Below are 16121 nucleotides of genomic sequence, written 5' to 3'. Positions count from 1 at the left end.
TCTGAGCAGTGAGAACCCCAATAAAAGGTGAGGGAAAAATAGAATATTTATAGTTCACAGTAGTTGTTGTGGTATAATCAGCTTACTAGTGATTAAGAAGCACAGGTCCAAGAACATGAGAACCACAGAAAAAATAATGATACTTCTGGGACAATCACTCATCTTCATTAAATTTCAAGGTCATGTATTTTAAAGTACTTAATATATCATAATCCTCTTGCATGCAACCTGTTCTGGGCCCTAAGTCCATAGCAACATTTACCTTATAACACTATCCCATTCAGTAATCCCTATTTCAGTAAGGGAAGTAATGCTAAATATTTTCCCTTTTATATGTCACTACTGAAAAGCTATCCTCTTCTATAAAGGCTGGTCAAGGACATCCTCACTTTGATTCGGAGGGATAATATGAGATAATTTCATCTATAGGAACAGTTCCTATCTATCTGTTATACCACATTGATAAAGTCAGTAATGGACTGAGCAATCAACAAAATGTGTTTATTTGGATTCCTGTGGATCATTGTAGCTTCCACATGCCATTTATCTTTCTTATTGTACAAATAGGATTAAGGTACATTAAATGCACCATAACTAAAAACTGTGATGACCTTTGTTTCCATCACTAAAAAAGGAAAAAATTTGATCACCTGTCCTGGAATTTGATGGGGGTTGATTTTAAGTCAACGAGATGGTTGGGGAAATTTTAAGGACTTTAATTTGACTATTTTTTACAATTATTTGAAAGTCATCTGTAAGTGCCAATTTAGGCACCTATTCTCAAAAGATCATGATTTTCATTCCCATAATACAATTGAGCATCACATTGTGACTTAGACTAAACTCTTCCATCTTTGTCTTAGCAAGAATGTCTCTTTCTAGAATACAGGTATTCTAGTTATCAAATATCTTGTTGAAAAATAATATTTCAATCTGCATTAAAATTGAATTCTGAATTACAATCTTTCTCTGAGGATAACATTTTTCATTTTGAGTCCTTTTGAATTATCTTGGATCATCATATTGACAAGAAGAGTTAAGTCATCTCATAGCTGATCAACATACAATATTGCTGCTACTGTATACAATTGTTTGTCTGGTTCTGCTCATTTCATTTTGCATTAATCCATATAAGGCTTTCCAGTTTTTTTGAAACCATCTTGGTCATCATTTCTTGTAATACAATGGTACTATATCATAATATATACTAAGATCTTGTCAACCTTTCCCAATTTTATGGGCATTCTCACAACTTCTAATTTTTGCCACCACAAAAAGAGCTGCTATAATTTTTTTATAGATATAGGTCCTTTTCTTTTTATCCCTTTGGGATACAGATCAAATCGTAGTATTGCTGGGTCAAAGGGATATATATATATATATACATATATATATATATATATATATATATATATATATATATGCCCTTGGGGAAAAAATTTCCCAAATTACCTTCCAGAATAGTTAGATCAACACCAATATTTCATTAGTATCTGAATTTTCCCATATTCCCTCCAAAATTGGTCAGTTTTCATTCCGTTATATTAGCCAATCTGATGTGTGAGGTGACACCTTGGAATTGTTTTAATTTGCATTTCTCTAAACAATAGTGATTTAGAGCATTTCCTTTCAAAATTTTCATATGAATATAGGTAGCCTTGATTTCTTCATCTGAAAATTGTCTTTTCATATGCTATAAGAATTTGTCAATGGAGAATGACCCATGATTTTAAAAATAAATCTTAATCAGTACTTTATATATTTCAGAAATTATACCTTTATCAGAGAGAATTGTTTTAATTCTTCCCTCTTCCAATTTTCTGCTTTTCTTCTGATATTGTCTACATTGATGCTGTTTGTAGAAAACTTTATAATTTATTAAAATCAAAATTATTCATTTTATATCCTGTGATTCCCTCTATCTCTTATTTGTTTGTGCATTCTTCCCTTATCCAGAGATCTGACAAGAAAAATTAATGTTTCCTTAATTTGCTTGTGATATACTTTATATATAAATCATGTACTCATTTTAACTATGTCTTTATATATGGCATAACCTGTTCATTTATATCTCATTTCTGACAAATGGTTGTACAGTTTTTCCCAGGAGTTTTTGTCAAATAGTGAATTCTTGTCCCAAATGATGGTGGTTTTTTAGTCCGTCAAGAACTTAGATTTCTATGGTCATTTATGACTGTGTATTATGTACCTAATTTATTTCATTAATCCACCACTTTATTTCTTAGCCAGGACCAGATTGTTTTCATGATTATCAATTTGTAATATAGTTTGAGATCTGGTACTACTTTCTAGTTCCTGTTGTTGTTGTTTTCCATTGATCTTGATAAATGGTGAAAATGCCATCTACATCCAGAGAAATAACTCTTGAGTCTGAATGCACATTGAAGCATACTATTTTCACTTTTTATTGTTTTTTCCTTTCTTATGGCTTTCCTCTTTGCTCTGATTCTTCTTTCACTACCTTACTAATGTGGAAATATTCTAAATATGATTGTACTTATATAACTGATATCAGATTGATTGTCCTCTTGGAGAAGGGTTAGGGGAGGAAAGGAGAAAAAATGGAAATCAAAAGCTTGAAAGCAAATACTAACAAAAAAGCTTTTTCTGTATCTATGGAAATAATCATATGCCTTTTTCCCCTTTTGTTATTGATATGGTCAATTATGCTGAAAGTTCTTTTAGCATTGAACCAACCCTGCATTTCTGGTGTAAATTTTACCTGGTAAGAGTGTATGATATTTGTAATATTATTACTGTAATTTGTTTGCTAGTATTTTATTTAAACTTTTTAAATCAATATCTAATAGGGGAATTGCTCTATAATTTTATTTTTCTGTTTTTGCTTCTTTTCCTAGATTGGATGTCAGCACCATATTTTTGTTATAAAAACACATTTTTAATCTGGAGATAAATTTGGAAATATGCTAAAAAAAAGTTCTCAAAACTGTGCATACCCTTTGACCCAGCAGCGTTTCTATTGGGCTTATATCCCAAATAAATTTTAAAGGAGGGAAAGGGACCCATATGTGCAAACATGTTTGTAGCAGCACTTTTTGTAGTGGCTGGAAACTGGAAACTGAATGGATACCCATTAATGGAAGAATGACTGAAGAAATTATGGTATATGAATGTTATGGAATATTATTGTTCTATAAGAAACAACTAGCAAGATGATTTCAGAGAGGCCTGGAAAGACTTACATGAACTGATGCTAAGTGAAATGAGCAGAACCAGGAGATGGTTATACTTAGCAATAAGACTATTTCATGATCAATTCTGATGAACTGTCAATTCTAATGTTTGTCTCTTCAACAATGAGATGATTCAAACCAGCTCCAATTGTTCAGTGATGAAGAAAGCTATATATGCCCAGAAAAAGGACTGTGGGAACTGAGTATGGACCAAAACATAGCCTTTTCAGTCTTTTGGTTGCTGTTTGCTTGTGTTTTTTTTTTTTTTCCTCAGGTTTTTTTTCCTTCTTGATCCAATTTTTCTTATGCAGCAAGATAACTGTATAAATATGTACACGTATATTGGATTTAACATATATTTTAACATATTTAACATATATTGGACTGCCTGCCATTTGGGGAAGGAGGAAAAATTTGTAGCAGAAAGTTTTGCAAGGGTCAATATTGAAAAACTGCTCATGCATATGTTTTGTAAATACAAAACTTAATAAAAATTTAAAAATGTCAAATTTGTAGAACTTCTTTGTCAAATTTTCTAAATAGTTTATATAGTTTGTGAAACGTTCTTGAATTGTGAGGGTCCAGTCATCTGCTCAATTATAATCCTTCTCTGGGAGGAGATCTGTAAAATCTTTTCCTCTGTGTGCAGGTTTCTTGGGAGCTCTGAATCTCCTCCAGCTCTTGTCCTTCCCCAAATCAGACTGGTCTCCTTTCAGCCTGCCTGAAGTCACAACTTTATATCAGAGTAGATTCCTCAGGCCCAATGCTGCCCTCCTTTTATCCTCCCAGAGAATAGGCATGTGAGAACTCAATGGGGCATGGGGAAATACTTCTACCAATGAACTTGCTCCTCTTAGAATTCCTAAGGTGTAAACTCTCTTTAAAGGCCCGAACCAAAGGTCTGAGTCAGAGAACTGTCAAGTCAACCTGAGTTCTCACCTTATCACTGTCCAGACAATCTGAGTTCTCATCTTGTAATCCTAACATCTCCCCCTTTCTTTTGATTTAGAACATAGGGTAGTCATGAACTTGAAACATAAATCCATCAATATGGGAAGCATTAAACATAATTACATAGATTATATAAACACATAGTAACATAGTAGCATAGTAACATAATACATACTAGAAGTATGTAACAAATAACATGATCAAATAATCATAAATTAAGAATTTATAAATGTCCATAAGTCCATTGTCCATTAGTCTCATCTTGTGTTAAGAAATCCAGTGATTCTTGCTGATTTTAAAGTCCTTTAACAGTCTTCTTATTAGCCATGTTCTTTCAGTGTCAGATGTTTCTTAGATTTTCTCCTTTGTTTTGAGGTCTTTCTCTTTTTCTGTCTCTCTCTGATGGACAAGGCAAATACGGCTTGTTGGCACCCATCTGATTCCTTTTCCTGCTGAAGAAATACAAGCAAACTCTCTCCCCCAGGCAGTTAACCTCTCTGGTCCCTTCAATTCACCACTTTCTAGGTCTCTCCAGATCACCTGGAGATTATCCAAGGACAGTGGAGCTGCTCACACTGGACACTGCCTTTCTGGTAGGTTATAAAACCTGTCTGCCAGATCCAGTGCATCTTTGTTAAAAATTAGAAAATTAATGGTATAGAGAAGTAAATTTATAAGTTCCCTAGGATTACCTGTGGCTCCCCCTTTCTTTTGTTTTTGAAGGAGTGTCTTAATGTCTCTGTTTCTTTTTTCTACTATTGCCTGACCTTGCGGATTAAAAAGTATTCCAGTGGTGTGTAAAATGTTATACTGCACACAAAAGTGCACAAAATATTTAGAACTATATGCAGGTCCATTATCTGTTTTTATTTCTTGTGGCACACCCATAATTGGAAATGCTTGGATAAGGAATTCAGTGACCACTTGAGCTGTCTCTTTTGCTGTTGGCACTGCAAAAGTGAATCCTGAAAAGGTATCTACTACCACATGAATGAAAGACAGACAATCGAAAGATTTATAGTAGGTCACATCCATTTGCAAGATTTCATTGGGTCTCAAACCATGAGGATTCTTCCCTGGAGGGAGTGTAGGACGGTGTAAAGGAAGGCAAGCTGTACAGCTTTTTACTATGCTTCTAGCTTCCTCTCTTGTTATTCCAAATTGTAAACGTAAAGCTTGAGCAGCCTCATGATATTTAGAATGAGATTCTTGTGCTTCCTGAAATAAAGGAGTACTGGCTAACATGGTTAGAAGGCTATCTGCCTTTGAATTTCCATCAAAAATAGGACCTGAAAGTCCATTATGTGAGTGAACATGCAAGATATAAATCTTGCCTGGATGCTTTCTCACTTGCTCTTGAAGTTCCTTAAAGAGCTGATAAATATTAGAGGCTGCAAATTTTATTTGGGCTGTGGCAATTCTTTGTACTACACCTGCTGAATAGGCTGAATCAGTAATTATATTTACATTTCCTGGGTAATAAGTAAGAGCTAGCATGATAGCAAAAATTCATTCTGTTGAGTGGACTGAAAAGGAGTCCTTTCTACTCTCTTTATGGTTAAATCATGAGAGTATACAGCACAAATATTTTCTTTGGAAGCATCTGTAAAGATTGTTGGTCCTTTAAGAGGAACCTTAGAAATCTTTTCTTCAAAAATCCATTGCCAATTATGTAGTAGCCGGGTTATCTTTAATGGAGACCCATGTGAGAAATGTGGAGCTGTGGCCAATAAATTTTGCCATTCTGGGAGGGTCTCACAGCATACATTAATTTGTTCATTAGTATAGAATGTGTATATTTTTTCAGGACTTATCCCAAATAATTGTATTACTCTCTTAATAGCCTTTAATAAAATTCTAGCCACAAGCACTGGGTAAGGAATAAGGCTTTGCTCTGATTGTGCTGGGAGGTTCACCCACTCAATCACTCTGTCTCCTTGATGAAGGACTGCTGTGGGTGCCTCTTTTGTAGCAAAAACTGATATTTCCAAAGGTTTTTGAGTGACTCTTTCAACCATATTGGATAAAGCCAGTTCAACTTCTCTCAAAGCCTCTTGTGTTTCTTTTGTAAGCTGGTGTGATGAATTTAAAGCACTGTCTCCCTTTAAAATGTCATATAGAGGTTGCAGTTGATTGGTAATTAAGCCTAATTGTCTTCCATTGGATATCTCCTATTAATTTTTGGAAATCATTTAAGGTGTTCAACTTCTCTGTTCTTCAAGAAAGCTTTTGTACTGTGTGTGTCTCAGGATATACTTCATATCCTAAATATTGAAAAGGAGCATGTCTTTGAATTTTTTCTGTAGCTATATGCAGTTAGTACTTTAGTGTTTCCATGGTCTTTTGTAGACAGGCTTCTAACATCTGTTCCTCAGGTGCACATCCCAAAATATCATCCATATAATGTAACAATATTACTTTTGGAAATGCTTTTCTTACTGGAGCAAGAGCAGCAGCAACATACATTTGGCACATAGTAGGGCTGTTTTTCATTCCCTGTGGAAAAAAACTGTCCATTCATATCTTTTATAAGGCTCAGCCAAATTAACACTAGACACTTAAAAAGCAAATCTTTTCATATCCTCCTTATCTAGAGGGATAGAATAGAAACAATCCTTAATGTCTATAACCCACAGAGGCCATTCTCTAGGCAATTGAGTAGGAGATGGAAGTCCAGATTGAAGAGTTCCCATAGTTTCCATCTGTTCATTTACCTTTCTTAAATCAGTCAACATCCTCCATTTTCCAGATTTCTTTTTTACAACAAATACTGGGAAATTCCAAGGACTTAGAGAAGGTTGTAAGTGTCCTTGGTCAAGTTGTTCCTGTACTATATCTAATAAGACCTTCGCTATCTAAGGGCCATTGTTCTATCCACACTGGTGTATCAGTTTTCCATTGGATAGGAACAGGTGAAAGTGATGGCAGGCCTTCAACAGCAGCCCTGCCTAAAAAGCCGAAGTGCTTATTTGTAATCCTATCTGCTGTAAAATGTCTCTTCCTCACAGATTGATGGGGATTTTTTCAACCACAAAAGGAGTAAAAATTCCTGTTTCACCTTCAAATATCCATCTCAAAGGCCTAGCACTAACTTCTGCTGCTATTGATCCTCCTACCCCAGACATGTAGGTGTCTGCCTTAATCTTTGGCCAGTGACTGGGCCAATTGGCACCTCCAATAACTAATAACTGTACGATCTGCACCCATGTCTACCAATCCTTCAAATGGTATTCCATTTATATAAATAGTAAGCATAGGTCGATTAGCTGTCACAGCTGCTGTCAAATATATTCCTAGATTTTGTTCATTGGAGTCAGAATCTAGGCGACTATCACCTGATTGCTTATTAGGCATCTGTATCAGTAAACCTGATGCTACTACTTCTCCTGGTTGATAAATCACATGTTGTCTACCTGTGTTAGTGACTGGGATATTAGCTACACGTTCTCCAGTTTCCCACATTAGTGTATGGATGAACACTGTTTTGTAAGTACTCTTAGAAGGTGAAATGGTCAAGCCTACTGTGCCTGGAGGCAAAGGATCCATAGGCTGAAAAGGAACAGATTTCACTTCTCCAGGGAGTATCTCAGTAGTCTCTACTGCACACAACTCTATTTTTCCTAATTTCAATCCCTTTCTTCCATCTGATTGCCTTTTGGCTGATTGATCATGTCTTAAAATTCTCTGGATGTAACCTCAGCTGCCATCATGCCCCACTTGGGGAGCTGAAGCTGGGCCCCGCCTCTCATTTCCCTGGGTCAATCTACATTCGGAGGCCCAGTGGAGACCCTTGTGACATTTTGGACATGGAGTTTTAGGTCTTCTCTCATCCTGTCTTCTCACTCTTTCTCCATATCTACACTGAGCTCTTAGATGTTCAATTTTTCCACATTGAAAACTTCACCAAGTTTCTCTAGAAGTCCTTTGCCAGGAGGGACCCTGTCTTTCCATGTTCATAATAGTCCGGGTGTAAAAAGCATTTGTTCCCACTGTGGTACATCGTCTTATGATCTCCTCTAAAGGAGCATTTTTGTCTAATCCCCCTTTGCCAAAAGATGCAGCTAGATTTGGTTCCCTGAAAGCTTCAGATATAGTCGGATGGGCATGACAAACTTGCAACATCTTCACAGGAAGCTCCATATTCCAAGGCAAGGGCAGCTTCATTTATCATTTCTCCAGCACCCGATCCTAGAATATGTGCTCACAGTATTCTGTCTGTTGATTTGTGACCAAGGATCTTCACCATGCCATCTGTGTCAGCATTAGTCTTAGCTCTACTATTAGCAGCAAAAGGAAACTTTCCAATTTTGTACTCAATACCCTCTTCTTTCAACTGCTCTTCTGATTTACCAACCCATGCAACTTCAGGATGCATATAGATCACTGATGGCACACAATTGTAGTCAATATGTACAGCACCTCTGGCCATTCCTTCAACCCAGATAATACTTCTGCTTTGTGAACTAACATAGGGCCAGCAATTACATCTCCAATAGCAAAGATATTTGGAATTTTGGTTTGGAATCTGGTATTAACTGGGATTCTACCTTTGGGATCCAGCTCAATTCCAAGCTCTTCTAGTCCCAAATTTTTGGTGAAGGGTTGTCGGCCAACACAAACCAAGAGCACATCACAAGTAAAAACTTCAGCTTTTCCACCAGAAGCAGCTTCAATTGCTACATCAATTTTTCCCATCTGGTTTTTTGGTAGCTCCAGTAACTTTGGTATTTAGTTTAAACTTAAATCCCTGTTTTTGAAGGATTCGCTGAAAATTTTTAGAAATTTCCATGTCAATTCCCATACCACCAAGATGTCCTAAAAACTTGACTGCTGTCACATCTGCACCAAGTCGCTGCCATACTGAATCCAATTCCACACCTATTACTCCTGCACCAATGACAACCATCTTTTCTGGAACTTTTTTAAAGCATAAAGCACCTGTAGATGATACAATTGTTTCTTTATCAATCATGAAGGGAGTAACTTCTGAACCTGTGGCTATGAGAATGTTCTTTGTATTGATAACCTGAGAGCTACCATCAGCTTTTGCTGCTATAATCTGATTTTTGCTTTTTATCTTTCTATATCCATCCACACGGGTGACCTTATTTTGCTTAAATAAGTGAGCAATTCCACCAGTTAAGGCTTTTACTGCATTATTCTTGTGCTCCATCATCTTCTCTAAATTCAAACAGATTTCTACAATTTCAATTCCTCTAAAGGCAAAATCTTTATGAGCCATGTGATAAAAATGTGAGTTATTCAATAATGCCTTAGAAGGAATACAGCCAACATTCAAACAAGTTCCACCAAGTGTTTCTTTTTTTTTCAATACACACTGTCTTAAAACCCAATTGAGCAGCTTTAATAGCAGCAACATATCCTCCAGGACCAGAACCTATGACTGTCACATCAGCATCAATTGGTTGATCTGCATATGTTCTCAAAGGAACTGCAGAAATCCCCTGTAAGCCATGAGGCATTCGACTAAAATATCCTCTCTTGGCCAGGGCACAGGACACACGGCTCCAGCTCTGCATTTTCCTAGGCTAGCTCAGTCAGTAGAGCATGAGACTCTTAATCTCAGGGTTGTAGGTTCGAGCCCCATGTTGGGTGCCAATATGTAAAGTTCTTGAATTGTGAGGGTCCAGTCATCTGCTCAATTATAATCCTTCTCTGGGAGGAGATCTGTAAAATCTTTTCCTCTGTGTGCAGGTTTCTTGGGAGCTCTGAATCTCCTCCAGCTCTTGTCCTTCCCCAAATCAGACTGGTCTCCTTTCAGCCTGCCTGAAGTCACAACTTTATATCAGAGTAGATTCCTCAGGCCCAATGCTGCCCTCCTTTTATCCTCCCAGAGAATAGGCATGTGAGAACTCAATGGGGCATGGGGAAGTATTTCCACCAATGAACTTGCTCCTCTTAGAATTCCTAAAGTGTAAACTCTCTTTAAAGGCCCAAACCAAAGGTCCGAGCCAGAGAACTGTCAACTTGAGTTCTCACCTTGTCACTGTCCAGACAACCTGAGTTCTCACCTTGTCACTGTCCAGACAACCTGACTTCTCACCTTGTAATCCTAACAGTATTGGAATTAATAATTCTTTAAATGTTTGGTAGAATTCTCTTGTGAATGCATGTAGTCCTGGAGACTTTTTTTTGAAAGCTCATTTAAGTCATGTTTTTTTGTTTTGTTTTTTTTTTTTTTTTTCTTCTAAGATACATTTGTTTAAGTATTCTATTTCCTCTTTTGTTATTCTGGGAATTTTTTTTTTTGCTAAATATCTATTTTACTAATATTATCAGATCCATTGACATATAATTAGGTAAAATAGCTCCTAATAATTACTTTAATTTTTTCTTCATCAATGGTGAATTCATCCATTTTTATTTTTGATGCTGATAATCTAGTTTTCTTTTTTTCTTTCTTTTTAAATTTCAAATTAATTAATTGTTATTTATTGACTTAAAGTTAGGAAAGGTCAAACACAGAGATAAAACCAGCCCTAGGTTCATAGCTTATTGGAGGACAGATGGAATGTAGGGAATCCTCCTCTTCCCCTTACTCAACTTGGAATCAGCTCTAAGTACTTCTTTGTTTCATAACCAAAAAAGTAATGAGGAAGTTGGAGAGATGTTTCTCCTCTTCTGCAAATCCACTGAGTTCTGTCTCAGAAATCAATTAAAAATATTTATTATCTCCCATTATAAATTTCTCAGTATTTAACTCTTCTTACTTAGCAGACCAATTAGAGGAAGCTTCATCATTATTCAGAAATTTCTAAGGAATAATATCATTATGAATATGAATATGAATAATTCCATGCTGATTATAGACTTTCCAACTTCCCTTTTCATCTTATCCCCAAGCTCTCAAATAAGGATTGAAACTATATAAAGATAAATAGTCATATGATATAACTCTTAATTAATAATGAAAGCTCATATTTAATTTTGATTTACTTTTCTATCACAAAAAAGCCTTTCTAAAAAGATATTATTTATAGATAAAATTATCTTCATTTTGCAGATGAGTCTTATAGAGGTTGAAATCCAAAAGGTCATAACATTAGAGCAAAGGTTTAAATCTAAGTTCTTTTCATCCAAATCCAGTATTCTATTACTGTGCCATGATGCATTCAGATTTTCCCAAGAGTATTTGCAGATAAAACTAGAAGGACAATAAATAGATGTGATATAGAACAGAATAGATACAGGGGCTTCAGTGCACTACAGTTGTCATGTCTTAAAAGATCACTACAAGGGGTTAAATCAAAATCCTGAAGGCATTGCACAACTACTAATGGAATATTTTGGCTATGCATCTGTCATCTCTTGCTTTCACTATGTGAAAATACTTGATGAAATTAACTGCAAAATACAGTGAGATACTTCATTGTTTCTTTTTATTTGTGTGTGGGAGAGAGAAAGAAACAGAGGGCGAGAAACAGAGAAAAAGAGAGAGAGAGATACAGAGACAGAGACAGAGAGACAGAGACAGAAAGAGACAGACAGACAGAGAGATGCTCATTTTAAATCAGCAGGGCTCCTTTTCTTATAGCCATATAGTAACTTAAGTAGAAAGTTGTTTAAATAAATAAATAAATAATACAAGGTAATTGGGTAATAAGACATGCTAATATCAACTGTTAGAATCAAGTGACTCCATGTGGAACTATCACTTGAGGGGAGTTTTGAATGAAACAAATCTACAAGAAGTAGGTGAGAATAGATTTCATACTAAGCATGGGGAAAAAGTAGTTGAAAGAAGAGTACCAAATAGGTCAGTTTGGCTGAATCATAGAGTACAAAATGGATTAATACATAATATGACTAGATAAATAGATTGGATCCATTATGTTAAATACTTTAAAAATTAAACAGAGGAATTTAATTGGAATCTTAATCATTCTTACCTTCTCATGCCCATTATTTCAAGTGTATTAAGCTTTCACAAAACTTGATGTATATAGTTTTCATAGAAAAACAGGACACATATATTAAAATGAACAAATCAAATACAAACCTTTGTTATTTGGAGTTCTTGTTATACTTGTTAAATTTGAAGGTTGGTAATAGAAATAATGATTAGTCAAAAACTTCCACCTTATTTAATAACACAACATCTGTTTCCCACACAAAATCTAAAAAAAAAGTAGCAAGAATTATTTATTCACATTCTAATATAGCAAAGAAAAGCAGAATATTGGCAGTGTTTCTTTACTAAAGTCCTGTGTTGTTGCTTTATCCTAGGGTGGAGGTGACCCTGGGTAGTTGAAGGCTGTGTCAGCAGAGCATAAGCAGGTCCTAGAAGTTGGAAAGATTTCAAGTTAAGTCCAGAGACAGACTCTGTGTTTATCCTCTGAGAATTAAACAAATAATCTTATCACTGGGAAGGTGACTGCATTTTTTCTCAGCCACAAAAACTCACAAAGACTTTCTCCAAAGACATGGAAGAATTGCCACCAAAATGGGAAGTATCAGATTTATGAAATTGCAGGTCCTTGAAGCAGCAATATTTTGGTGTCCCAGTGGATAGAGTATTGGACTTGGAATTAGAAAAACCCAATGTCCAAATCTTGTCTTAGAAGCTTCCTAGCCTTATGAATATGGACAATTCACTTAACCTCTCAGACTGTTTCCTTAAACTTAAAATGGGGATAATAGTAGTCCCTAATTTACAGGGTTGTTGTGAGGATTAAACAAAATAACATTTGGAAGCACCTTTAATTACTATAAAAATGCCAGGTATAAAAATGATGATGGTGATGGAAACAACTAGTAGTTCTGAATGAAGATTGTAGCTTAAATATTGGTGAAGAGTAAAGCATAAAATTTTTTTTGACTTCATCTTGGCTTTTTGTTTTTAAATTAATAGTATTTTATTTTTCCAAATACATGAAAAGATAGTTTTCAACATTCACCTTTGCAAAACCTTGTGTTTCAATTTTTTCTCTCTATCCTGTCCCTCCTCTGATAGATAGCAAACAATTTAATACATGATAAACGTGTGCAATTCTTTTGGGCATATTTCCATATTCATTATACTGCACAAGAAAAATCAGATCAAAAGGGGAAAAAACATGAGACAACAAAACAAAACAAAACCCAACAAAAATAAGGTGAAAATACTATGTTTTGATCCATACCCCATCTCTACTGTTCTCTTTGGAGATAGATGGTTCTTTCCATCACAAATTTATTGGCATTGGCATATAATTTTTAAAAAAAAATTTATTTATTTTAAATACACTTGACTTTATGAAACATATTGGGAGAGAAAAATCAGATCAAAAGGGAAAAAACATGGGAGAGAAGAAAACAGAAAAAAAGAGCTCAACTCAGCACGGTTAATTTCTATTCAGTCTCCAGAGTTCCTTTTTGGAGATAGATGGCATTTTCTATCCTAAGTCTATTGGGAATGCTTTCTATCACTGAACAACTGAGAAGAACCAAGTTTTTCAGAATTGATCATAGCATATTTTTACTGTCTTATGTGCAATATCTTCCTGGTTCTGCTTATTTTGCTCAGCATAAGTTCATGTAAATTTCTCCAGGCCTTTTAAAAATCAGCTTGTTCATCATTTTTATAGGGCAATATGTGTCTCTCTGTGTCAAATGTGTTTCTTGTAAGCAACATAGTTCAGGATTCCATTTTCAATCCAATCTACTATTTACTTCTATTTTATGAGAGAGTTCATTCAATTCACATTCACAGTTATGATTACCATCTCTGTCTTTCCTTCCATCCTATTTTCTTCCCTCTATTTACCTTTGTTATCTCTTTCCACCTTGTCCTTAGTTAGACTAGTAGTCCTAAGTAGGGCTTAGTAGTAGTCCAAGTTTTTTTTTTTTTTTTTTGACCCACCCCACCCACTATCTTATCTCCTTCTTTTAATCTCTTTTTTTTCTCCTATAGTTTCTGCCCTCCCTTATATCCTGCTCCTTCTTTTTATTTTCTTTTTCTTCTCCTTTTTTATAGGGTTAGATAAATTCTTATATCCAACTGAATGATTAAGTTATAATCTCTTAGAGCCAAAATTGATGAGATCAAGCTTCAGACAATGCTCGTGACTTCCTTTCTTTACCTGGATTATAATAGGTCTTTTGTACCTCTTCATGCAAATTAATTTTTTTTCTTATACATCTCCTTTCCTTTCCTCTTTTTCCATGGCAGACTTTTTTTTCCATCCCTTAATGTCTTTTCCTTTAATATCATCAGAGTCCCTCCACAACCACAACATCTGTCTATGTGATGCTCCCATCTGTCTGCCCCAGTAACAGATACAATTTTCAAGAGTTACAGAAATTGTTTTTCCATCTAACGATGTAAACAGTTTAACTTTTAAATAATATATATTTTTCCCCTTTTTGTTTCAAGTAGACCAATTTATTTAAAAATTTTTTTTCTTCTGGATTTATTTTCCTGGTTGGCTATTTTTCTATGAGGTATTTCATGTTTTCTTCTAATTTTTTCATTCTTTTTAGTTTGTTTGACTACTTTGATGTCTCATTAGCTTTTATTTACCCCATTATAGTTTTTATTGTTTAATTTTCTTCAGTTAGCTTTTGTATTTCTTTTTCTATTTGGTTAATACTATTTTTGAAGCTGGCTTTTCTTTAGTGGATTTTTTTTTTTTTTTGCACTTGGTCAATTGTATTTTTAAGGAATTGCCCTCCTTTTCCAAGTTGTAGATTCTCTGTTGTATGCCTTTTGTTTCTTTTCTCATTTTTTCTACTTATATTATTTGCCTTTTAAAGTCTCTTATAAGCATTTCCAAGAAGCTTCTTTGGGCTTGAGACCAATTTAAATCACTCTTTGAGATTTCCTCTATGAATATTTTGTCCTTGTCTGAGTTTGTGTTTTGATTTGCCCTGTCAGCATAGTAGCTTTCGTGGCCATAGTTCTTTTCTGTGTCTTATTCATTTTCTTTTTTTCTTTTGGTATTTCTTTTTTTTTTTTTTTTAACTTTTATGGTTGATCTCTGATCTTGGGGCAAAGGGGGCACTAGCCCAAGATTCCTGTGCAGCTCTGAAGCTTATCTTTGAGTACTAGAGTCCTTTGTGTTTGCAGGGCATAGCTTTGCCTGCTCTTTTCAGGAAACTTGGATTCCCAGAGTTTGCCTTCTGAGCTGGGACTGGAAGCTGCCCCACTGATCTGCTGTCCTACTGAGCCAGGACTAAGGGTCTCAGTTGCTAATTTGCTGTGATTAAGACCCTTTCACCAGCTTTCCCAAGTCTGTCTGAGCTGGCTTGAATACCATTTTCATCCAAGTCACATTGAATTTTCTTTAAGTTGTTCTAATTTATCTTGAAATGGAGAATGATTTCATTAGGTCAGACTCTATTCAGAGTTTTATGTGATTTTTGAGGGAAATGGGAGAGCTTAAGCAGCTTCTTGGCTTCACTCTGACAACTTTCCTCCCCAGAAGTTTTTTGCATATAATCTTTAACATCTATTTCATTCCATTGGATTTTTGATATATTAGTTTCCTTCTCAGCTTCAGAGAGTCATTTGCATTTGTACTAAGAAAAAAATAAAAAACATTAAATTTTAATATTAAATAAAAAGCCAAGAGTGTAGGGGTATATTACCTTAATTATGCCTAACATTGTACATTAATTTACCTGTTTTGTGATTCCTTTAAATGACTACTAAGTATCACCAGTCTCTCCCTATATTATCTTCTGCTGTCAGTCTGATACACCTTTTCTTCAGATAACTGGATCAATCAGTTTGAAAATTAGAAGAACCCACTATCTTGTTCATTCCATGTCTGAAAGGAATCTTTATTGGAAGAAACCCAGCAAATGGTATGTTATCATATGGATATAAGGGTGAATGGAAGAGCAGAAATTTTCTATGAAATATTGATAACAGTTTTAGAAAGTTTAGATTTATTAGGGCCACTGGAGAAGCAATCAGAGTTATGGTTTGAGAAAATTTATAGGAAGGGAGAT

General features: G+C 35.1%; 1 pseudogene; it reads right to left on the bottom strand.

Annotated features, from left to right (window-relative positions):
- Nucleotides 1–9706, bottom strand: part of LOC141543944 (dihydrolipoyl dehydrogenase, mitochondrial pseudogene) — a 105538-nt pseudogene extending 95832 nt beyond the window's left edge.
- Between the last annotated feature and the right edge of the window lie 6415 nt (nucleotides 9707–16121).

Source organism: Sminthopsis crassicaudata, chromosome 5, assembly GCF_048593235.1.
Source record: "Sminthopsis crassicaudata isolate SCR6 chromosome 5, ASM4859323v1, whole genome shotgun sequence".
NCBI classification, from domain to species: Eukaryota; Metazoa; Chordata; class Mammalia; order Dasyuromorphia; family Dasyuridae; genus Sminthopsis; species Sminthopsis crassicaudata.
Note: the sequence above shows the minus strand (reverse complement) of the source record. Positions and strands in the feature narration are given on the sequence as shown.